The sequence below is a fragment of the Filicampus tigris genome, chromosome 13 (assembly GCF_054856515.1).
Source record: "Filicampus tigris isolate MCC_2025a chromosome 13, RoL_Ftig_1.0, whole genome shotgun sequence".
NCBI lineage: Eukaryota > Metazoa > Chordata > Actinopteri > Syngnathiformes > Syngnathidae > Filicampus > Filicampus tigris.
In genome coordinates, this window is record NC_141229.1 from 19268178 (window position 1) to 19294987 (window position 26810).

A 26810-nucleotide genomic window follows, 5' to 3' on the forward strand; every position below is an offset into this window, starting at 1 on the left:
GGGAATAATAAAACTAGTGTCGCGCTGCAGCAAGTCCATGACACTGAAACAAGTCCATATTCCATCTATCTTGTTTTTTGTCTATCACATTGGTAATCCTTTACATGTTCCTCTCCAGTCAGAAATAAGTCAAAATATTATTTTCAATTATTGCATCATTATTTTAACTTCTATCATTTGCATCAAATGCATCTCATGGTCAATTTATAAAGGTCTTTAAGATAATCATCTGTCAATGGACTTGTCACTGATGGAGTGATATTTTAATAGTCAATAACTCTACTTAATTTAATAACAGTATCTCACAAAATATAGACTGTGCAATAGGGATTCAAGCAATTAGTCAAAAAGATAATATTGGACTTTTCTACTCTGCAATGGCATCCTAACGCTCGAAATACACTGATCGCCAGAGGTGGGCATTTTTCTGTATTTCAGGTGGGTCGCTGATGGTGTAGTGGTACACTCGCTTGAGTAGTGTGCGGGCAGCGTGGGATCGGTTCCCACTCAGTGACTGTTTCTGTGTGTGTGCCTGCGACTGTCTGGCGACCAGTTCAGGGTGTAGTTCGCCTTTCGCCCATAGCCAGCTGGGATAGGCTCCAGCACCTCCCCGCAACCCTGTACAGGATAAGCGGTGTGTGAGATGACAGATGACTGTATTTCAGACCCGCCTGGTCGGTTCGAGTCAGCCAAACGGCATCGAGAACGGATTTTAGCGATACCACGTCACACGCAGGCGCTCCACTCCTGAACCACAGCCAAACAAATAAAAACTAAAAAATGAAACAGTGTTTTATTCCTTTCGGATCCCACAGATGTAATGATGTGCCCAATTTTGTTTTCATTTCACCGATTACCACGCTGCGCGTGTGTGTGTGTCTGAATTTGATATTTTTCTTTATTTGGCAGCGCGTCTGCTTGTGTGACGTGAAAATTATGTTTTTGACGCCGATTGGCTATCGCCGACGAGGGACGGACTGGGACCACGTGGGTTGGCCGGAAATTCCGTCCAGAAGTTATAGACGAATAGATGATGTCCAGCTCTGCTAGTCGCTAATTGCGTGTTTTGGCATCTCATCTTCCAATCGGCCAGCTTACGGACAAATTTTGACATGCCTGTCTGCTGTCGTCACCCGACTATAACACTATGTAGAACAGTAAAATGTTTGGCCAACAAGGCGATGCAGTCTTCACAGATGTGGGAATGGATATATTTTCAGTTGATTAAAAAAAGGGTTTTGGTTTTATAACACCTGTTCAATATGTGCATTTGCTCATTCAGGCTTTGCCTCATGGTGTTAAACATATGTTTCATAGAAGTTCTGCATAAAATAGTAAAGAAAATCCACCCTTACTCTCCCAGTTTCGCTCAGGCATCCACCTGTGTGTGTGTATGTTTTTGTCTGTGCGCAAGACACTTGTTAAAAAAGAAACTGCTTCTCGAACAGCTGGTCATTATCCGCTCCAAGCCTTATTTACCAGCGGGAACCTTGGTCTTGCCAACTTGAAAAGACCCCATGGTATAAACAAGGAAACACTTTGTCACAACCACTTAACACCATGGGACCCCATCAGAACACACCAGCAAGACACCGAGCTAACATGCAATATGATGAATGCGGTATGTATGGGAGCGCCTTCTGTGTCAGGAATTGATTTGGACAGCCTGATATATTGTGTGAGTCAATATGCTATCAAGTACCAGCATAAAGGCACACAGGGTCAAATTGAAAACATCATGTCATAGTAGGTCAATCAAAATATTTTATTCATCCACAAGAGCATGAGAAATATCATAATTAAAAAATTGGACACAACATAAAATCGTACAAAATTGTTTTAATGCCAAGCTGTGAACCATCAGAGTGATTGCCGTACTGGCGTTCGCCACCGCCAGTTAGGCAGCCAGGAGCACTGTGTGGCTGTTTAAAGCACCTCATTTTCGGAAAGGCGGTGAAGGAGTACCCTATAGACAGAGGTGGACTCCGGGGAAAAGGTAAGTCGAGCTAACCCTTCCAGATTAAAATTTAATATATAACGACCTATGAACAATTCAGCGTACGAAAAGCCTCTCGGTACGCATTGTGATTGACTATGTTGTGAAAGAAAACAGACAGACCTGGCAGAAACTGCATCTGAGCTGCTTGTGGGCTGCTCATTTCTTGCTCTTTTGCATGGACAGGCTAATTGTTTTGTGACATTTCCGCATATATTTTGTGGCTGATTGATCCCAGTTATTTCGACAATATTAGTGTGTGTATTTACACTGATTTTGAATGGATATATAGTGTAATGTCACTCCCGTGGCTCCCACAGAGCCATGGAGGAAGTGGGGCATGGCCATTTTGCACATTTCCAGTAGGCGTTACTTTTTATAGATTGATATAACTGAAAATGCAAGCTAATATTTTCCTGATAAAAAAAAAATAAAATACAGCAATCCCTCGCGACTTCGCGGTTCGAGTTTTGCATCCTCAGTGCATCACAGGTTTTCAAAAAGTATTCATAAAAAAATAAAAAATACAGCCATATCGGCAGCTATATTGTGGAAAGATGCATTTCAAAGAAATGAGTTGACTCTGAGGCTTTGTGTATACCCGAGGGCACTTATAAAAGGCGCGTGATTGGTTCCGGCGCAAGATCGACCAATGACAGCACAAGTGTGTTTATGCCGTGAGCTGATTGGCTGCACGTCATCTCAGCCTCTCGCTAGTCTTGTCGACGCTAACAAACGAACAGCACTTTTGAACAACGTTCTGTTCGGAAACTCATAACATTATTCAAATGTGCCTTTCAGTTAGTCAGAGTCAAGCCGGATACGCGGATAATCAACAAGTGAGTTCAGAAGTTGTGAGTGGAGCCTGCTCAGCTACCCGACAAGCACAACGTGCTCAGCATGACAGGGAAATCAAATAAAATGAAGTGTTGAGCGTTTGTTCAGCTTTGTCTTAAGTTTGTCTAAAAAGAGCTTACCTTAACTAAAATCCAGCATTGCATTTTATACCAAAATACCTTGTTGATGTTATTGTGCAAAGACAAGGTTAAGCCATGATTACCTCCGGCGACCGTGCTTCTTCTTCGTTTTAGAAGAAAGAAAGAAGAAGAAGACGACAACGAAGAAGCGGCAGCAGCAACAACAGTAGCAAAAGTAATGACACTTTCGCTTTGCACAACAACAACGACAAGGGTTTAAAAGTGTAAGTGTACCTTTGGATAAAATGCACCACGGCATTCCAGTTAAGGTAAACCAATTTTAGGATAAAAATGTAAACTTTAACGTATCTATTAGTTAACGTTCCGTCGCAATCATTGGCGTTTTATTTGTTAGTAACGGCCGATCCGATACCAGCGTTTTAATGCGGTATCGGTATACTACCCGATACCAGTATCGGTATCGGAACAACACTAGTTATAATGCCAAAGTTTGACAATAGAACTCAATATTATTGCGTTATAATACAATCTTAAATATTCTTGTGATGTCCCCTGGCGGGCTCCGGTCAATGAGTGCACGGATGCTTTTTTTGGGACTGACAGAATGTAAGGACGGAAGCGCTTTAAAAGGATGAGGACGGACGCGGTCAGAGGACGATTATTTTGATGAATAAGGACGGAGGGATGAGGGCAGAAAGGGTTCCCAGGGCCAGCAAAATAGGGTAAAGTGCTCATCTCTACTGTATGAACTATTTTATGTTCATACAGTTGCATGGTACTTCCATGTTTTTTGTGTTTATTATTTTTACACACAGAAGTCATTTAAGAGGGCTTTTTATGTAATGTATTGATCAAATCAATGCTTGAATTAGTGGTTGTTTTTGGTGATTGTTGTACTGTCGCAACTAATGCACAACAGTTGATTCAACTAAATTAGAAAAGCTGTTTTAGCATTAACCGTCTCATTGTTCTTGCTGCCAATGTTTATGATTAGCTGGTAGAATTTAAGGGCTCCACGCAGCCGGGTGGCAATAAGCCGTCCCGCTGAGAGTCATTTTCCGATGGCTGCACAGTGTTACTGGAAACAAAAACAAAAAACAAATCAAAAACACATTCACAAACAGTTACACAAGTAGAAACAGGAAGTCATGCTGTTATAGCAGATACACTAATTATCTTCAAATCAAATTGAAAAAAAAATGATAGACATCACCAAGGGAACACGCGCAATGATAAGAAAATCGTGGTATAATTGAACTAACCTCTGTTCAACTGAGCAGGCTGCTAGCAAGTGTTTTATGCTGTTATGTTATGTTCTAATCTAATAAATGTACAGTATAATTTAATTTTGACTCTGCTACACACATACTGTACAAAAGCCACATGCATAGCAGGATCCCTTGGACGTGCGCAGTCATATGGTCTGGCTGCAAAATATGTAATCTTTTGTAAATATGTACCACTTCGTTGTATGTTAAATGTGTGATTTTATCTGCTCCCCTTAAAATCTAAGTTTGTTCTCTCCGTTACATTTGGTCACACTGGTTCCAGCCTTTTAAAAACTGCAGATATTCCCTTAAAAATAGAAGACATCTTTGTTAGGGTTCCATCTCTAGCCAGTTAATGCAGGAATGGCCAACACCTTGATTAATCAATCAATCAATCAATCTGATATGCAGGACAAACATAGTTCCTCAATAATATTCAAATTTAGTGTGAGGTGAATTTTGTGGGGAAAAATGCACAAAATGAGTTCTTGCACTTGCTGTTCGGCAGTTTTGTGGCATCCTAACTTTTATGCTAAAGAGCAGGTTGTTTTGTTGTTTGCTTCAAATCCTTTGTTGTTGGGTTAGGATAGAGGATCTTTTATACACGATTTGAGAAATCTTTTATAAAAAACGAGATATATTAAGATCGCTGATATTGTCTTCTTGCTAAAAAAAAGAAAAAAAGAAAAGCCTTTTTACGAAAATCAGCAGACTATGAAAAATGTGTCCGAATTAGAGAGCAAACGGGTGTTCTGATGAATGTGTGTTAAAGAACGTTTCGGGGAAAAGCATCTGTTCAGAAGCCAGTTATGAGCAACAAGCAAGTAGACTTTCTGGTGATCCAGGTTTGTGTAGATAACCAATTGCAGTACACCAGACTGCAAGAACAGTTGGTAAAGTCTTTTAAGATCATCTCTTTAGCGTCTCTGTGGGTTTGGGAGGGTTTTCTGGGGTCTGGACAAGTGCGGTTCTTAATATTCACACAGGTGGAAATACAGAGAAGCTCACACTGGATTGTTGTTACAGTAACTGTAGAGCAGAACTCATGCTTGGGGACAAAAGGCAGTGGTGGTTTAGCCTGGAAATCCAGACTCATCACTGTACAAGTGATTGAGTCTGACAAGCAAGCAAGCTTGCGCCTGGTGATATTGCATTTAAATATTACATTTGTTTTCACTGTTATCAGTTTGATACCCAATTCTATATGCCTTTAGAAATAACAAACCCACCCAATTGCTGTAATCTGGAGGCGAGCCTTGCTGAGATTGGACAATGGCTGTTCAATTTTGCCTAATAAGAAAATCCCGATTGTTTTCTCTCAAACACGATTTTACGATTACGATTTCTTTGTAGAATAAAAAAAAAAAAGAAAAATGAAGTATTTTGAATGTCTTTTATTTAATCTTAATTTTTCTTTCTTTGAACTCAAAATGCCAGTCAATTTAAGTTCAATGAAGGGGATCGGCTGGCTAAAATGCATCCTCTTACCAGCCCAACCAGAGCAGGGATGATTCAGAATGGTTCAGTTAGATAGATAGTCGGGTCCTGCAGCAAACAATCCACCACGTGTCACTTTCTCCTCGGCCGCATTTCAGCAATTGGATTGAACGCGCTACTCACGTGACCGCATGACAAACACGGAAGTAACCACCGGAAAACAGAGATCTTAAAACGCAGAGAAAAGTAACAGAAAGTGCAAATACAAAGAGAATGTACAAAACGGAACACAATACAGAAAGTACAAATGGGCTCCGCTTGGATACATAAAAAATAACAAAATCGAACGTGCCGATTTGAAGGATTTTAACATTGTTTTATCCAGAAAATGTGGTTACCGTTCAAAATCGCTTAATCGAGCAGCCCTAAATGGACCCTGATATAACCAAGATCGATGTCGAAAAAATTGAAAAACATTCACATTTCACACAACCACACCCTTAGTGGCGAGGACATCTAGACTGTGTCTTCTGCCATAGGTGAGCTTAGTCAGAAGTTTCGAGGATAGAAGTGAGTTCTTTAGTATGCCTGTTATTGGCTATATCCACGTGCACATTCAAGTCCCCTGTAGTGACTGAAGTCAAAATCAATGCACAGAACAGAAACTAATTCAGTAAAATCACAAATAAAACAATTCCGTGGTCGTTTGATGATTGACAAAATATGGAGGATTCTTCATCTCCAGTTTGAATAACACAATCAAATGATTAAAAACACACATCCCCACCCACCCATGTTGTCATGTTTCAGACACTGAATTGAAATGATCTGGACTAGTCTCAATCTGGACTGCATCAGCAACATAAATTGCCTAAATGAAAGATTGTGAGAGGAAATAACACTATCAATCACACATTGTTTGTTATTTAAAGAAATCACATTGAGTACTGAGTGTTTTGATAAGCTATAGTTGAACTGGATGCTGTATTGTTGCAAGGGATATGGATTCGATTTCTCTGATTGGACAGCAATGACTCCATCTCTTATCTAATCTACAGTATATGGTTTGACCGAATTTATTATTTTAGAAAAGAGTAGCACATATCCTGAAATTGGGCCTGCGGTCATTTATTAACATTCATTTGTACATGTGCATTTTAAAAATAATATTTATGTAATTTGCATAACTTTGAAAATAACAAATACATTGTATGCATAACATGCAAATATTTAATTAAATAAAAAAAGCAAACCTACACACAGCTGTACCTGTCATCAAATGTGAATCTTGGAGGATAAAGACAAGATAATATCGTTAGGTATCTTGACAGCTTTTGATTGAGTGCTCTGTTGCTTAGAGGCATCATGTTGCTTTGAGAATTGCTCCCATGTGACAAACAGCTAACAGAAGATATCTGTCAGCTCTGCCCTGTGTTTCACAAGCTGCCTGTCAAGCACACAATTAACACCACCTCATTGAGGAATCTATTAAGCCTCACCCATCCTTTTCCTTGGCTGGCTGAGTAAATGCATTGTCAGCATCCAATTATCTGATTTAATGTGGAGATTCCATAAAAACTGCTGCTTTGAGTTGGAAAAAAAATGTATGTACAGTGGAACCTCAATGATTGACTGTACGATGGACTTATGTGGCCTATAAATGTCTGTGTGAATGGAGTACAAAGTACAATAAAGCCCAAAAATGAAATTTTGCTTACTGTGTCTGACGAAGCCGGTGCTGTAGCGCAAATAATCGGATGCCGCATGCGAAGGTGGAAGCCAACCTGTGATTCAGCTGTGATAAATAAATAAGTAAATAAATAAATATCTGAATCGATCTGTTGTGGATCCCGGGATGTCTCGCTGAGGAAGCGGGCGCTCGCTTGCGGCCTGCTTCACAGTGGACTTTTTTTTTGTTTTTCTTCTATGGCTTATTAGGGTTACCTAGTGAGAAATAAAATAAGACAAGAGAAATTTACATCCATGGGCAAACGATCTGGCAAATCACTCAATAGCAAGGGTGCAAGGGATGGCATGGGATCCGTTCCTAACATGGCGCCGTGCACATTTAAGTTAACCAGGGAGATTATCTTGACAAATGCAAGACTAGACACAAAAATGGGAACACCACATATTTAAATTTCACAATATTGCCCCGTTTCCTCATCAATACCTTGAAATGAACTTTTAGTTAAGCCTGTTTCACATGGCCTTGACAGCCTTGATTCTCCCCTCCCAACAGTTGTACAAGGACGCTCCGGTTTTCATAATGGTTCCAAAGATAATCTTATCAGATATTCCAGCCGTATGTGGTGTGTTCAAACTCATCTTGACCACTCGGAAGGACGTTTGGACTGCTCCGATCTCAAATCAACCGACTTCTCGTGACAAACAAGCTGGTTGACAGTGACGTGCAGCCAATCAGAAAGCGAGTTGATGAGGCAGCGAGGAAGCAGTGTGGGGAATCCAAAATCAAAACTGTCACGGTGCAACAGAATGTTCACGTTCACGTTGTCTGCACTCCTTTTCTTTTTATGTCGCTTTGTTTTCCTGCTAAAAACATACTATTGTCACTGCCTCCTCTTACTCCGCCATGTTTTTTTAGGTTCGTCAGGTTTTGCGAAATTTTCCGTCTGACCTGGGAATATTCATGAATGAAATTGGTTCGTGTGTGATTTGTGTGTGTGAGTTGAGTATGCCGCGTGGCTGCACACCACACCCTGTACATTCAAAACTGGTATACCTATGATTATTTTTCTCGTCATGTGTGGGGTCACAGGTTTTGGATGTCTGTAGACAATTTGCAATTATTTCAGCGTGAACCAGGCTTTAGTCAGCTAATATTTACCACCAAAGATTTTGAATATAGTTTATCTGTTTTTTGTTTTTTTCCATGTAAAAAGTATGGATTTTTTATTTCCTTAAAGCGGAAGTCAACCCCCAAATTTTCTTTACAAGAATATGCAGCCTCACTAGTCAAAACACGGCAAACACAGCTCACCTGTTTTCTGAAGCTGAGCCATGAGCAACTGTGATGTCATTTTCAGTTGACAGAAAGTGACAAAATGGCCGCCCCCTGAGATGGCTAAAAACGGTTGGATTTTGCTGCTTAACTCATATTCCACAAATGCAATATTAATCAGAATGCTTTGTTTAGACTAGTGAAGTCACATATTGCAAATATTTTTGGGGTGTCGACTTCCACTCTAAAATCTTTCTTGAGGATTATTACTGTACCTAAGAAATGAAGCATCTCAACACTTACTGTAATTAGTAATGACATTTTTCAACATTTAGTTTAAATTTTCAACCAATTTCATACTCATATTGTGATGAAAATCGTCACTTGTGTCACTCTCCACTTCATCATAGTTTTGATATTATAAGAGACATTGTTTATTAACAATTATGATTATTACAAATTTGCCATTTACTTAGACTGATTCCTGTAAAAGTCACTTTAGGCCAATTCACAAAATAAAAAGTAAATCCTTCATACTTCAAAAGGAAGTCAACCCAAACACATTTTCTATATTCTCTGAATATATTAAATTTAGTTTTTAATTCTGTTTGTAGTATTTTAGTGTGTTTAAAGGGGAAATCAACCCAAACATATATCTTTTTCAATAATATGTTCTATGCAGCCCCTTTAACCACTTCTTGCAAACTGGCAATGTTATGTGTCACAAATCTCTATTCAATGATATGCTCTATTATTTCTATTCTTTTGTAACATACCTACACAATGTAACTTATGATCTCAGGTTTTGGACTGGTGTGATGCACATTTGCCATGTACACGTCTTAAGTTGCTCACCGCGGTCCAAGGAATGTTCAGGGAGTTTGTGTGAATACATGGAAAATGAGAAAGTATTGGTGGGGACAAGGCCTCTAAACTCAAGGTGAACCTGTTCGATCCCGACACAGCTCCCTGCAAATGGAAGACAAATATGTCACAGACTAAGCAAGAAGGGCTTGTCACAATCACCAAGTGAAGGCTGATTTACATGATGTTTGCATAAGTACACGTGTGGCTTATGTACTTGGCCAAGCAGACAACCGCCTTCTTTGTGATTTTACTTGTGAGAGCTCAGAATGTTTAAGTCTGACACTGTTTTTCTGCACGTGTGTGTGTGTGTGTGTGTGCATGTGTATGTATATGCGTGCTTGTGTGGATAACCCTCAGATGAAATACTATCGCTCCCTTCTGCCTCAAGACAACTTGAGCATACAAGCAGGGCTGTGTCATAAATCAAGAGGAAAGGCATGGAGACAGAATGAAATATGGAGTGAGAGAGAATAGAAGCTGAGTGAAGAAGGGAGGCGAGAAAGAAAAGGGCAAGGACAGGATGGCAAATATGAATGGGAAAGAATGTTGCATACACATGTTGATTTATACGGTGTAATATAGATGTCTACAGGGCAGCACATCATTTTGAAAGGTTATGGTTCAACACAAAAACACACAGTAGTGAACACAAAACAGTAATCAAAATAAATAAATAAAATATATAGGTACAATATTGTCTCATAAAAAATAAAATGATTAGTAATCATATCCATCTATCTACTAGTCAAAGTAATTTTACATTCTATATTTCCAGTCACGCTACTCATCTGCAGATAATAGAGGAAAAATATTTATTCTACAAATGAATATGAATATATATATATATATATATATATATATATATATATATATATATATATATATATATATATATATATATATATATATATATATATATATATATATATACAAGGCTCTAAATAAATAAATGAATACATTCTTTTTTTTTTTCTTTTTTTTTTTTTACGAAGCCGTTTTGCAAATCAATGACTTCTTTTGAGGAGCAACTTGGGTTTTTTTTGGGGGCAGTTTCATTCCAGGGACCTGAAGCAAGGATTTTATCCAAAAATATGACAGTATAGCAAATGAACAACTGCTTTTGTTTTGGATGTAATCAAACATTTTCAATTTCTAAATTCACAATGTGCATAGCAACAAAGTTTTTTTTCTTGCATGGTTAAATCATTGAGGTAAGCATGCTACTGGTAGGTTCAACCAGGTAGCCTTGTGCCGTTGGGCAAAGCCGCGCAGGTCATTCATGGGTCCAGCCGCGGCGGTGGCTATTGCTGCTGAAGCGGGCGGATGAGGGCTTGCTGGAGACCTTGCTGTGGCCTTGCTCGGAGGTTGGGAGAAACGCTGCGTTCGCCGGCTCCGTGGCAAGGTGGCCGGGTGAGTCGCGGGGGGCGTCTCAGCCTCACAGGTGAGTAGGCGCGCTGGGGTAGGAGCGGGTGGTATTCGAGCACACCCGTACCCCCTCTTGCGCTGGAGAGTGCCACGTGGGCCGGAGGAGCCCACCCGCCCAAGCGCCACTGTGAGGCCGGTTCCAGAGGGGGCCCTCCGATGGCGGGTTATAGCTGCTGATAGTGTGGTTGCAGTGAAGCCAAAGTCGGACTTGGCGGAGAGGAGCTCCTCTGTCGGGGAGTCTGCTCGGAGTACGCCTTGGTCGGACATTCACATACGGGCAGAGAAAAAATGACATTGGAAGAATGGTAAACTGAATAGGCTACGATTATTAGCCTAGCATTATTGTTTGAAATTCGATGTTGTGCCATGCTGTAAATTACGCACAATGAGATTACCTATTTGTTCCATATAGTCTAGCACTGAGAGAGGGCCACACGTGTTAAGGCCTCTTTATACTCCCGCAGGCGACGTACGCAAGCACGTCAGTGCAGCAATGCCGCGCTCAGTTTGCCTTTATACTCGCGCGTGAGTGCGACCCACACACGTTGTTTTGGAAATGTGTTGCAGTTTTACTCCAAGTCGCTACGGCTGATACTGACGAGGACACCGCAGGGTGAAATTTCCTCTGCCTTTTATGGCCAATTCCGGTCTGCGTTTTTACCGCCGAGCAACGATCAAAAAGACAGCGCCAACAATGGATATCGTGCCTGCTACAACAAAGGAACCTAGATGACTAGACGATGCATTTAATTGGATTGCGAAAACGATCTGGAAGGTGGCAGCGAAGCGAAGGTGATACGTGCGTGTGTAGGCTTCGTTACATACACATTCCTGACCCACGCCGCTGCCAAACTAGTTTCCTTTGTAGCAGCAACAAGCTGCGTGGTGGACCCCCTCTCCTTGGTAACAAATAGGGGAAAAGTCGCAACATGTGACATAATGGGTGGGTTGCACCATAAAAACTAACGAAAGTATGCTTAAAATACTTTTAGGCATCAATAGATGGTTGGCCAAGTTTCCTGGACACTATGTCTTTGATGCACAAAGGTCAGTAGTTGGAAAAAATAAGGTAGTCCTACAAAGACTGGAGAGGCCTTTTGACATTCAGTTTGTAACATTTAGGGAATCAGTGACAAAATTATCATCAGAAAGCAAATCCTATTACCCTGAAAGTAACCTTTTTGCCTCGCAACCTCTTCGGTGATTAAGAATAACACATTCAAACAATGGTCTTTAGAAGCATTTCATTTCATTAACTTTATCACCACCTTTTCTTTGTTGCACTACTATTCATGGATCGTAAACATCGTGCACTGGATGAACACAACTTTGCATGGAAATTGAATATTAAACTCCATTAAAATTTCAACAGCAAAGCCAAACATTTCTTCAATAAAATCATAATGACAGTGACACTTTAAAATCTGCTGTTGTATCATTTCCAAAGCCACAGCGGCAGCAGCAGCTGTGTGGCACACAATGCCAGATTGTGGAAATAATCCAATCAATCTTAGTCACTTGCAGCATTAATTTTCTGACAAGCGAGAAATAAAGCTGTCTCCACAAAAAAAATGCACAGTTGAGTCGTGTAAGTTTATAGTTTCTAAAGTCACGTAAAAACTCTACCGTTATGGACTCAAACACATACATAATGGGACAATATCAGTGTGTCCTTTCTATGTATTCATGAATTTGAGGAAAGCAGACAGAATTATAATACCTTTCATACATAGAGACAGACACAGGCATGACAAAGTTATTTTGAAAAACACAAAGCAGAGTTCATTTCTTTCTTTCATCTGCTCTCCAATGGTGGAGTCGGGATGAATCAGAAGCGGGGAAATCCTGTGACCCACTGTTTTGACAGGAGCGCATACATTCTTTGTCCGAAGTATTACAGTAGATACTCATCACAGTTTATTTGAGGCAAGGTCAAAAATTCACTGAGGTAAATGAACAATTACATTTAAGAAAAAAAAGAGTACCATTAAAGAAGACATTATGCATTTTCTTAACATGTCTGTTACATGCTTTCTTCAGGATACCCAAGGATGAAGAATTTTAATAGATTTGAGACACCCTTTGTTGTCTTGCTGAAATTAGGCCTTGCTGAAATTAGCCCTGTCTCATAAATCCAGTAGGTGACTGGAAACCAAGGCTGCACATTCTGCTGCCAATGGTTAGTATGGATTTTGCAACCATTATGACTGGCGGTGGAGCTAGGGGATTGAAAAAGACAAGCAAATGGCTTCTACATCCATCCATTATCCGCTTATCCTCACGAGGGTCGCAGGCGTGCTGGAGTTTATCCCAGCTGAATTCCAGAATGTGGAATGAATCCATCGAGATTCAGGATTACTGTGCATTTTGCGCACCAAACATGTTGCAGTATAGAGTATGAGCCACTAGCCCGCTTTCAACCAAGGAAAAACAATAATGGTTGGATTTCATTCATCTGGGGGCAAATCAAACAGCACAAGTTTGATCTGCACTACAGGTTATGTCATTTGGGCATCTTCACGTGTGCATGTGCGCAATAGACTCATGGGCGGTCCTGCAGTGTACCGTGGTACCTCACCTTCAAAGATGAAAAGTCTTTCCTCTCCTTTTTTTTTCAGAGTTGCTGTGTGCATTTGGACAGATAGTGAACAATTCTACAATTAAGAGGCAAACATGCTTGCTTCAATCTGTTTATTTGTAACTCCCATCTGTAATTTACAGTAAAACTGCCACGTAAAACAAAGAGTTAAGCAATGAACGCGCGCCACCTTATTACTAACATCCAGTAATGCGAGAAGCTATAGTCATGCTAACATATTAGCACAGATGTTGTGGTTATTTTAAACCTTTGAAAACCAAACAGAGCAGCCCAGAGTGTTACATAATTTTCTTCTAGAACTATTAATGCATGTAAGCCTACATGTAATGTATCGCCATTCGGCATGCATTGAATGCACCTCGCAAAAGATCTTATTGCTTTTCATTATTCTCCTATTTTGCTTTGACATTTTCTATGAATTGTTGGATCCCCCTTTTTTTTCCTCTCAATTGCAGTTTGTTGTTCTTTTTCTTTTTTTCTTCCTCAAGGTTCTGCATATACCTCATTCCTGCTCCTTTGCTGCGTTTGATTAAGTCTTTTGGCAGGGCTTTATCAACTGCAACTCAGTCATTGCATCCTGGAACCACTGATGACTAATACAGTATCATGAGCTAGCACCACAGTATTGACATTTTGAACCTGAAATATTTCCAGCTCTGACATGAATGTTGTTTGTTTTCTTTCAAATCAAATCAAATCATTTCAAATCAGAATGCTCTCTATATTCATAGGTCAGAATCTAACCATCTAGAATTCAGTGGGCGGGTCTCATTTACATTTGCCTTGACTTCATTCATACTCTGTTTCGCATATCAGCTCAAGTTAGTACAGACTCAAGGGGCCTTGAAGCTTAAAGAATGCAAGGTCTTTTTCGGCCACCTCTATGGGCGAAATCTGCCAGTGCATCTCCCTCATGTGGCACCAACACGGTGGCAGTACACATCCAGAGTGGTCAATACAGTCTTTTGAGAAAAGAAATGTGCTGTTCATCACATTCTGGAGCACGAGTATGATGAGGAGGGCTGAGCTGATGGATTTAAAGCACATCTGGATGATTTGGGGTTTTGCTTCAAAGATTTAATGGCATTTTTGGAGCATTCCAACATGCTCTTTTCAATACTACAGGACCAAAAAAAAGGATGTCCAGTTTTGTCTGCTAGGGTAAAGGAGTGAGTCTGTGACACCGCGGTGCGAGAGAGACGCCGAAATGAGGGAATCTACGAGGCCACTGAGTGCACAAAAAGGTCAAGCGCAAGATACTCGTGCGCACTACCACCAACTTCATGGCAGGGTTTTGTCTGATTTTATGTGCCAGACGCAGACCAGATTTTGAGACCACGAAAAATTGATGTTTGTCAACCTCCTCGACCCCCAGAAGTTTCAGGCACACAAGAAAAATTTCCCACACACAGTCTTCTCCAGTTTAGCACGGAGCTACTGAGCACTTTTTGATCTGTCTCGGCCAAAAACAGAACTGACGGTATGCCATGGATGATTTTGCAACAAAATCTCCCACTGATCTCCTTGACTTCCTTCATCAGAAAAATTTAAGTGAGAACATGCATGGGGCAGCTTTGCACATTTGTATGTTTGGCGGTGACCACTTTCGTGTCCACTGCCTTTGTCGAGCGGACATTTTCAGCCCGAAAGTGAATTAAAACTTATGCCAGAAATACGACAGGACATGTTCAACATTCAGCGTTAGCCTCGATGGTGAGGGAAAAGGACTTCTTGATGGGACTGAAGCGCACGTATACTGAACTGATTTCGAGGAAAGAGAGGAGGATGGATTTTGTCTACAAATAATCTGATTTTTTAATGAGTAAAATGTTGCTATTTTCCTAATAGTGAAAGTTTATGAGGTTATTGTTGATGTTTTTATGTGTCGCGGCTGTAACTGTAGTAGAAGTAGTTCACCGCTGGTTTGTTTATTCAGTAAAGGCATTTATTGTAGCTATAGGAGTTGTCTATCTGCGATGCAACGGCTGTTTATACTGTATTTTTGCATAATAAGATGTTGTTTTTATGACCATAAAATAGTTATTGAGGGGTGGATTGAGTCGGACGGAGCGCTAATGAAAGGCTTGATGTGAAGTGCATGGTCAGCCACTGCTGAAATGGCAAAAGGAGGCGCTAAAGGGTAAATTAGGAAATCAAACTGCAAACAGTATAAGGTAACGGTTTTCAAATTGAGAACGCAAAAGGGTTTTCAAATAACGACTTTAAAATTGTCTTTTGAAATCCAATGAGAAAACGGTCTTATAAAGTTCCTTTTAAAACATTCTTTTCATGTTCATTTAGAAAATGCTTTTGAAATTTTCTTTGAAAAGTGTTTTGATAAAGATCACGTGACCGACGCGTACTACACAAGCATTGTCTCTCATGATCCTGGTCCATTTATGTCACATGCTGCAATGACATAATCAGGTTTCCCGGCAAGGTTCCACAATACTGCATGTAGGGCTGTTTGATTTTGCATAACAAGAAAATCCCGATTATTTTCTCTCAAACCCGATTTTACGATTACGATTTCTTTGTAAAATAAAAAAATAATGAAAAATAAAGTATTTTGAATGTCTTTTATTTAAACGTAACTTTTCTTTCTGTGAACTCAAAATGCCAGTTAATTTAACTTAATGCACACGTAACAATCCATTGGGATTAACAGCATTTTACTTACACAATAGATTTTAGATCTGTTCTTAAACCAATAATGAAAGAAGAAAGTGCATATCCCATCTTAAATGAAATCATCAACATGAGAGAAGGTAGACAGTCAAGTCTGTATACCAAACAGTCTGTCAGCAAGTCATTTTGCCAACCAGCCAGCCTTTCACATTTCTCCCTGGCCTTACTTAAACATAAATCAATGATTAGTGCAAAACGGTCACTCAATAATACAATGCACTGTCAAGTACGGATGCACAGCCAGAGGTCCGTTGTCGAGGAGAAAAAAAGGGACGCCTTTCAGACGTTGAGTTACTTGCTCGCGGGTTGTATTGTACATGCGGGGCACACACTACACTACAGATCTATATTTGCCCAATTTATTAACTAAACGCTCGCTTGCCTGAGCAAATAGCAGAATCGCCGGTAGCCATGGATGGTGTTGTAGTTTTTCCGGTAAGCGCGCTCGTGGGAGGAAGCAGAAATGCAGAGGAAACTACGGTGACTTAGATACACCAAAAATTTAAAAAACGTGCCGATATGAACGTTTTTAACATCATTTGATCCAGAAAATTCGGTTTCGGTTCAAAATCGCTTAATCGAACAGCCCTACCGCCATGTTTAAAAACAGAAAACAATGGATCAAGTAGATGAGAGACTGCGAGGAGGACTGCAAATATATGCATCTTTATGATGCCAGCTCCTGCTTTTATAAAGATGCATAAATGGCAGCCAACTAATGGCGTGACATTTTTGCGGCCGTAGATTTGGAGTTGGAATGCCAGCGAAGGTGGAAAACTATAAGGGACAACTTCGTCCGAATGAAGAGACGAATTGGCGGGAAGAGTCGAGACGTTGTCGTAAATATATATATATATATATATATATATATATATATATATATATATATATATATATATATACATATATATATATATATATCCATCCATCCATCCATCCATTATCTGTACCGCTTATCCTCACAAGGGTCGCGGGGCGTGCTGGAGCCTATCCCAGCTGTCTTCGGGCAGTAGGCGGGGGACACCCTGAACTGGTTGCCAGCCAATCGCAGGTCACACAGAGACAAACATCCGCACTCACAATCACACCTAGGGGCAATTTAGAGTATCCAATCAACTTACCATGCATGTTTTTGGAATGTGGGAGGAAACCGGGGTACCCGGAGAAAACCCACGCAGGCACGGGGAGAACATGCAAACTCCACACAGGGAGGCCGGAGCCGGGATCGAACCCACGACCTCTGAACTGTGAGGCGGACGTGCTAACCAGGCGACCACCGTGCCGCCTATATATATATATATATATATATATATATATATATATATATATATATAGTGTCTTTAGGTCAGTTTTCCGCGTTGAATAATGTCCCGTTGCCATGGCACCATGCCAATTTCTGAGGAAAAGAAGCTTGTTATCTCCGTCCTGACAGCTACGGCTGCTCCTGTGGAGCGTGCCCGGGACAGCTCATAAGGCTGTAAGTCTTGTAGGCGGTTGTTGATGGCCCCAGCCACCACCCTCCGCCACTCTCCTTCTTGAGAGCCTGCTCCTGTCTCAACGTCAACAAATTATGGTGGGATGTATCGGCTGGGCTCCGCGTTGGTCTCATCTGTGTATGTCAAGAAGTTGTGCAACACTACACATGCCTTGACAACAGCGCCAGCGTTGACCCGGTGGGCATTGCAGGGCTCTTCCAAGTACACGCCATCTTGCCACAAGAATCCCAAAATTGTCAATTACCTGCCTGGCTCTGGAGGGACGATAATTGAACACCTGCTTTTCGACAGGTCGATTTGTCCGTGCAAGCACAGAAGGCAGAATAGCGTCATGAAATTGATCGCTATATGGTAGAATTCACACTCATATATAAGCATGAAATTGTGTGCACTTTTGTTACATGGTACATGACAAGGTGCAGTGTAGTAAGTTAAAAGAGGTCAAGTGTAGATATGTGACAAGACCAATAGTACAAGGACATGCAGATAAAATACTCTGTATCCTAATTACCTACCAGGTTAGGGACATATCAAGTTCTTGTGGAGGGGGAACGCCGCATCTCCGACAATCACACGGGGCACCTTGACTTCAGTCCATGGAAGATTGGCTGGTTTGGGGACGTTGGCTTCATGTCCCAGAAGCATGTGGACCCAAATTTGCTCTCTCTGAACACCCCTCCATCGCTCCGACATCTACCATTGTAAAACGGTACCACGCATAACACGTGGCCATCAAAACAATGGAATGACTTCCCTTGTATCAATTCTACAATGTACAATAGGATGATTTAATTAAAGAATAAGTGGTCATCATACGTGTAATGAGCCACAAAAAACAGTGAATGCAAAACACTCAGTGTATTAACTTAGTGTCATTAACATTTCTTTTTAAATGCTCAGCAGTGTATTTGTTTCATGTTGTTAAATGCACAGCAGTGATAAAATTAACATAGCATCGCTGTCCTATGAAAAACATCCATCCATCCATCCATTATCGATAGTGCCGCCCTGTGAAAAACACTTATGTCCAATTTGGGAATTTTATTTTTTAATTTTCACTTTAATGCGATGTCTGTAACACGGAAACGCCAATCGAATTTGAAAATGGACATAAGTGTTTTTCACAGGACAGCGACGATAGGATACATCACTGTCTCACAAACACCATCAATTGTCAATCAACATATCACTCATCAGCATGCAAACGCTATCAAAGTTACGCTTGAACATTAAACATTTGCTTGGAACAGTTCATTTTTTTTTCTTTTTTCACAAAATCTGCATTGTCTGTATTCAGCAATTAAAACAGGACAACAACATTAGCTTGTTCTGCAGTGTGATCAGTTTTAGAGGGAGGATTTTGTTTCCTAGTCAAAGCATGAATGCCTGAATGAATCTAAATGTGTTTCGCATGGACTTCGGGTAGTCCAAGCGAAGGGCAAACATGAGCCCAAACAGAAAACAGACTGCCTTTGGAAAGGCTCTAATATTATCCATAACAGTACTTCCCTCTAGTATGATAGCAGTGGAGATGGCCTGGAGGTGCACTGCGTTTGGACCCTGCTGCTGAGCATCTTCAATTACATTCAGCACCCCAACTGTTCTTCTTTCACTGTGTCCTGCAAAAAAGCCCACAGGACTAGTTATTGAATGTGGTTTTGTTTTGGGGGAGGAAGGGAAGGATATTGCTGACCATTTTAAAGTTGAGCTCATTTGAAAGATTTTATATACTGTTGGTTGACAATGTCTTTTTTAGTTAATCCAAGGGGATTTTTTAATTGTGTTGGGGAAAATAATTATAATTTAAATGAAATATGAAATACATATTAAACATGATTTGTCAATAAACTGATATCTATGTTTCTTTTACTTACGAGGCAAGTATTGTAAACTTCAGTGGAGTCCTCAGTGAGGAGAACCGGCAGGCCTTTCAGGACAACTGTCCGTAGTGCTGTCACATCGGGCGACTGAAATTACAAAGAGAACAGATTCAAGTCAAGAACTTAATTTGTAACATTCAAATCGATGGGCTCAACTCAAGTCTCTTGAATGCGACCAGGGCCCTGTTGTTCAAAACTTGGTTAATTCTTAACCATTGGTAAAGTGGATTTAACCGACAATTAACTTTAACGACACCGTTATCCTGTTCAAAACATGGTAAACCACACCAGGACCGCCGCTAGCTTTTTAACAGTGTGTTTTTCATTCACAGTATGTATTAATGCTTGATGGCCTTCATGGCTAATGCTGATTTATATAAGACGTCAATGACTGTGCATTGTAGATTACGTTATTTTATGTCAGGGCTGAGGTTTTCGGGGGTAAATGTGCGCTGATAACTCATTAAATAAAATTCAGTCGGGTAGAAAACACGTATCTTTCAATGGTCTTCAGTATTTTCATGTTTTGAAACATTGTCCCTCTGAGACCCTGGCCACCTTCCCTGTGATAAACGCGTTTGATTATCCTTCTTTTTCATGCATCCACAGAAAATCACTCTCTTCTGTATATGCATGCACTTTTCTTGTCACACTTTACACTTATATTATATTATATTATATTATATTATATTATATTATATTATATTATATTATATTATATTATATTATATTATATTATATTATATTATATTACATTACATTACCTTCTGGTCATGGAATGTGTTAAACTGGAAACTGAAAATTAAAATGTCACTTTACCTTAACCTGGGTCCAGAGAATTAATTTCTGATAATGGGCGAGGGTCTGCTATAGTGGGTGTTACCCCAGGCCGAGGGACTGGTGTACTGGACCTGTACTGGCCCCAGCATGGAGGGCTGGTATACCGGCTGTTGGCTCATCTGAAGTAAGAAAGTGGATATGAATGTTAGGCAGTTTTTTTGTGTGCTTCTTTTTATTTTTAAAAGCTTAATCTATGCTGTTACATTTGAAAAGAAAAAAAACCCATATATGTCGGAGGAAGAGGTTCAGAAAGATGCTGACCTGAAAAAGGCACAATCACATCAGAGACATAATTTGCACCAGCGGTTATTGATCATGAATGTTGTACTATACCTGTGCAATGTAATGACCTACATCATAGATTATATAAAATGTCTCGTATGATATATTCCTCTGTTGTACTGTGGGTATAGGGAATACTGTAATTTATTTTCCTCCGCTTTGTGATGCTGTTGGTAGATAAAAGGTAATGGTGGCTCCACGGTCACGCTAGGAAATATGACACCATTGGCAATTTCCTTCAATATGTGCATAACTGTTAACTTACCCACAGGGCATTCAGGATGACACACAGTCCTGGACTGCTTCCTTGGTAAAAAGTCATCTACAGAGAAGGACCATACAATATCTTTAGATTGGGAACAGAAATTGAATTGTGTAACTATAGTCTTTACCAGAGCTGGGCAGTCCGTCCCGGGGCCGGACCGGTCGGACCTTCCGGCCCGGCCGGATGCCCATTTTTGGGGCGGGGGGTGGGGGCTGACAAATTTTAAAAAAGGGCTGGACTAAGCATAGTCGGAAGTGGATTTTAGTCCGGCCCAATAAATTTCACCTCAGCCTACTCTGTGAAAGGCTTCTTTTTTGGCTTCTTTCTACTCCCGCGTCGGCGCGAGCGACAACTGGCGCATTGATTCACGTGACCGGCGCATTGTGCTGTTGGCGACAGGTCTGTGACACATGCCACACACATCAGGAATTGTTGGTGATAATTTTTATGAATAAGGGCAGGGGGTCGCGGTCGGAAGGGTACGCAGGTCAAGGGTGGAGGGTCGCGGCAGGACCGGCAAAAAAGGCTCAAGTCCCTGCTCTGGTCTTTACTCAAGACGTCTTACAATCACTAGAGTGTCTCAGACCAAAATTCGGCCTGGGAAAATATTCGACCATGACAGCCGTGACGCGCTGAAAAATAATCGTCGACGGGGGTGGGGCAGTTGATTGGTGGGGGGTGAGCGACTGCGGGCGCCGTGCATCTAGCGCTGAAAAATTATCGTCAACCAGGGTGGGAGTGCTGCCGTCACGAACTGAAAAGTTGTCGTCGAGGGGTCATCATGCGGGTGCGGCCGTCACACACTGAAACGTAATCGGTGACATGGGCGGCGGGGTTGAACATCTGCTGGCGGCCCGGAAATACAACGGCCATTTGGTAAAATTCACATATTTTCCCAAAATTCCCGATGGCCTCCCCGCTCCTGAGTAATATTATACTTCCTCCATCCATCCATCCATGCTTCTTCTGAATCACTTATCCTCACTAGGGTCACGGGCACCACACTTCATACAAGTGCAAATAAAGACAACAAAGTATGATTTCCATTGAGAATAACTACCAGTGGTGTTACTGACTTAATATATTTCACTAATTAAATATGAGGTTGCCAGGTCGCGGATAAAAGGCCCAAATCTCTGAGATTTGGGGGTGGGTGGTGTCACCTTAAATGTACACACAAACTGTGTCACTTCTAGAAGTCGACCAAGGGTAATAAATGTGCAACTTGACTTTCGTTTCAGTCGTGGAATTGCTTATTAAGCCTGTATCCATGCAGCAATTTATTACAATATACTAATAGAAAAATGACAAAAACAATAAACACAGTGGTGCACATAACAATTTTGGTGTGGTTCTCAAATGAGCACCAGTTTGTCTGGTGCCTATTTTTTCCCCGACCCGCCAACTGGGATCTGGGATAAGTAGGGCCCAGGGGCCACATCCAGCCCGTCCACAGTCTCTACAGCCTTTAGAGTCAAAATAAAATGTCAATCATGCACTGCTTTTATTTTGATATGCATACGTGCATACGTCAACAGTAGAAAAGTAGTGACTTACCATCCATCAGCAGCTAGTGGGCCTCCTGAAGCCCCCTCCTGTCAGCCAAATCAGAGGGAAAGGCGTAGAGAAGGCACCACGGCCAAGGGTGAGTCAGTGCATCCTGTCCAGAGGGCAGCTGTCCTCCATTAGAAAAAAGCCACAGGGGACAGTCAGTGGAGTCCTCGGAGGCAAAGAGATCGACTTCCGCCCTGCCAAAATGACCCTGTATTTAATGACTTCTCTGACCATTGTCGCAACTATTATAAAAAAAAGATTAGCTCCAACACCAACTATGGTCATCATGTTAGCAACAATCTTATATTTCCTGCACAGTGGAGAAAAGAGAGGAATTTGCCCTGGTAATGATTTGTGAGTCCAAAGAACGCGAATAGTGGTTTGTCCTCATAAATGTAAAAAAAAAAAAAAAAAAAATGGACACTGTAGACATGTTTTTTTTGTGTGTATATTGATAAAATAGATATTTAATGTTAATATATGTAGATGTGTAATTTGAATGTGAATGATGAAACTTATTTTCACTAGTTTTTATTTAAATCATTATTTTCTAATTGAAACAACACATAGCAGGGCTCCACAAGTGGCAGTTTGTTAAAACAAGATAATTTCCTGTTTTGTAAAAAGACATTAAATTCATATTTAACACAATTGAGTTAGTATCTTGTGGTGTGGCCCTCGAAAACCGTTCAGACCCATTCCCAGATTTAAGGGGGGCACATGAAAAGCATGGGGGAGGGAGTCTTACTATTATTAGAAATCCCAAAGAGAGTACTTACTGTCCACCATATTTTTTATGCTACCACTGCCACTCCCAGTCAACAGTCTATACAGCGCATATAGACAGAATCTTGAGTCGTAGCCGTATTGGGTGTGGCAAAGTGGAATAAGTTGTGAGGATGCCTCGTTCACTTGTTCCTTGGAGATGTATCATCAAGCAAGAACTCTTTGGATTAATACCGAACCATTGCTTTTGATTGTATTCTAACTCGATTGTACGAATATTATTTGCCTATTTTATGGCTAATACGATGGTCATATCCAGTATAGAGGATGCCTTGACATATCGCTTTGAATGGGCCACCCATTTGAACTTTTCTTGCTGACAAGAAAAACTCTTTGGGACAAGTAAAAACTGTGAACAGTTTTGCAACCTTTTACGAACCCTGATGAAAACCCAAAAATCGCTACGTTCACAAGCATTCTCCGGTCAGAGAGATACCAGCTTAATGTGGAAAAATGATGGTCTTGAATCTGGTCTATTCAAACTTCATATATTTATTCAATATATATTGCCTACATTGACATTGTGCTCAAAACTTTTCAAGAATGAGTCACAGGAGTGAAACATAACGGAGACAGTCAAAAAGTCAAACAGCCTGTAAAAGTAACAAGGACTAAATGGGGACCTGTGCTTGTTCCAAGTCACTTTGTTTATGTTGGCACTGCAACTGATCACACATAGTGAAGCCTTGAGAGAAGGCAACTAGCAGAGGGGGAGTTGTCAGCACACAAGCAGACGAGCTTTGATAGTGTTTAGGGGAGAGGAGGAAAAAGACTTTTGACTGTTTCTCAAAGCTCCAGAGTGAGGTGAGAACTCCACTATGTGCTTTTTAATGTGATGCTCCATTACAGGGGACACGGCAGTGGGTGACTCAGAGAGATTAAATCTAGGTCACAGCCACACAATCACTTCCCAAGTGTGAGCAGGAAACACATAACACTTAACTGGAAATTGTTATTTCGATAGCACAGCAACATTACGATGATTCTTTGTCGACCAAAACCCTTGTCACTGCTGCTATTGCTATTTATTACATCACTTAAAATAGTGGCACACTCACAACGTCTATAGCCAATACAAAGCCTCCTTGAAACATTTTGACTCATGATGAAATTTGGCATTTTTGAAACAAGTAGAATAAAGCCAGCTCCTGAATAAAGGGATGAGTCAAAAGTGACATGTTTTTGCATCAAACTCCTCTTTGAAAAGACAAATATTCCTATCGTCATACAATTTGGAGTTTATATTTGGAATCTTGTGTGGACCAGCACTCTTCACGCTTTGTCAGTTTTCATAATATTTTGTGTTTTTACTTTATTACAACGGGGGTGGCTGAACTGCTCATGGATTTGGAAAATAGCAACCATGATAGTTGTTGTGAGATATAGCCTAATGGTGGAATGAGGCTTGACATTAATAGTCTTACCTGGTCCTTAGTTTATTTTGTACATCAAAATAAAATGGAAAAATGCAAATATTACTTTAAAATCTAACAAGAATAAAATTAAGTCCACACATAAAGAGGAAGTCAACCCAAACATGTTGTTTCAAGAATAGTTAGAATAGGCCCACTAGTTGAAACACGGCATTCTGATTAATTTCGCATTTGAGGAATATAAATTAAGCAGCAAAATGCACTTGTTTTTAGCCATCTCTGGGGGCGGCCGTTTTGTCTTCTGTCGACTAAAAATGACATCAAAACTGCTCACAACGACCAACCACGGCTGACACGTTTTCAGAATCTGATCCGTGATTGGTCGTTGTGAGCAGTTGTGATGTAATTTTCAGTTGACAGAAGACAAAATGGCCACCCCCAGAGATGGCTGAAAACGAGTGGATTAACACTTATTCCACAAACACAATATTCATCAGAATGCTGTGTTTCAACTAGTGGGCATGCATAGAACATATTCTTTAAAAAAATATGTTTGGGTTGACTAAGGGGTCAGATAACGACCAATCATAGCTCAGCTTCAGAAAACAGGTGAGCCGTGATTGGTCGTTATCTCAGCCCTGAGGGTGTGTGATGTCATTTTCAGTTGACAGAAGTGACAAAATGGCCGCCCCCTGAGAATGCTGCTTAACTTGTATTTCATATTAATCATAATGCCCTTTTTCAACTTGTGCTCCTGCATAGAACACATTCTTAAAAAAAGTATGTTTTGGGTTGACTTCCACTTTAAATAAGGACTTCAGCATCTGTTACTCTTCTAGATCAACCATCCAAACTCCTCTAAGAGCATGTTGTCACATTAGTTAAGTGTTAATCCACAAATGACATTAACAACACGCTAATTTACATCCTGTCGACATTTTACATGGGAAACTGGGCAAAACATAGCCTTACCCTAACATGGTGCTGCCCTTGTAACTTTGCTATAAAAGACTTTGCTCTTGTCCATTATTGGCAGTTGGACCAAGGATCACGACCTCAAAAGACATGAACGATGGCACCTTTCTGGTGTGTTCACAGAGATGAAGTACTCAAGAACTAACTCAGTCAATTTAAATGTACTCGCATTTACCAATTGGAAACAAGAATTTAAAATAGTGAGTGCTTCTCCACAAAGCTGGCTGCATGTCAGCTTCTCAGCTGTCTGTAGAAAAAAAACAAAAAATAAGATACTGTGTTCAAGTCAGTCAACTTCTTGATTTAATATAGATCTGAGAGGGCCAGCTTTTACATGCTGTTTGTTTTAATTACTGAAGAAGACCTCAGTGAGGCATAAGCCATAAAACATAACAGGGAAATGAAAAAAAAAAAACACTCACTTTGAATTATTGATATCTAATTCCATCACAGTCAATATTATGAGTTGAACTGTTGGTGCATGATTGTCATGATGGATGTTCTGAACCTCCTACCTTGCCTTTGACTCAAAATTGTGATTTCCATGGTTTCTCCCAGTGTGGTTTTCCTCATCCTCAGTTTTTGCCACACACCGTATTTCCAATTCAGATGTGCAGATTTATTTCTCCTCTGACCTTGGGCAGAACCTTGGAAACACTTGGGCCCACATTTAGCCATTTATACAGGACGGCTCGGTGATGGGAACAGCGTCACCCAAGTAAAGGTCATTGCTGTTCAGTTCACATTCTAAATCTGTTTCAGCATCACCTCATTCCACACCTGTCACTATGTCACCTTGTTGTCCTCTGTGACTTTCCCCAAGGGTGGAGCTACGTGGTGGCCAGCGGTGGCCATGGCCACCCCTTGACGGTCTCTGGCCAACCCCTGTGGCATGTTGCTGATTGTCATTTTGTTTTTTTGTTCCTGGCTGGGCGAGGTCAACTTCTGGAGGGCATGCACCTGCAGCTGATCAGCAATCAACTCCGTTTAAGACCTCTCATGATCTGCGAGCTGGTTCCAGATGATTCCCACATATTATGCCCCCATTCACACGGAAACGCGTCTCACTGTGTCCGCCCAAGCTACTTATCGTTTGGGCATTTCGTCCACACGTAGGCGGAGTTTAGGTGACTGAAACCGATAACTTTCATAACCGGGCCCCAGAGTGGATCGATCTCT

General features: G+C 40.8%; 1 pseudogene; it reads right to left on the bottom strand.

Moving 5' to 3' along the window:
• Positions 1-17520: 17520 nt before the first annotated feature.
• On the bottom strand, positions 17521-26525 carry LOC147137853 (uncharacterized; annotated as a pseudogene).
• Positions 26526-26810: the final 285 nt, after the last annotated feature.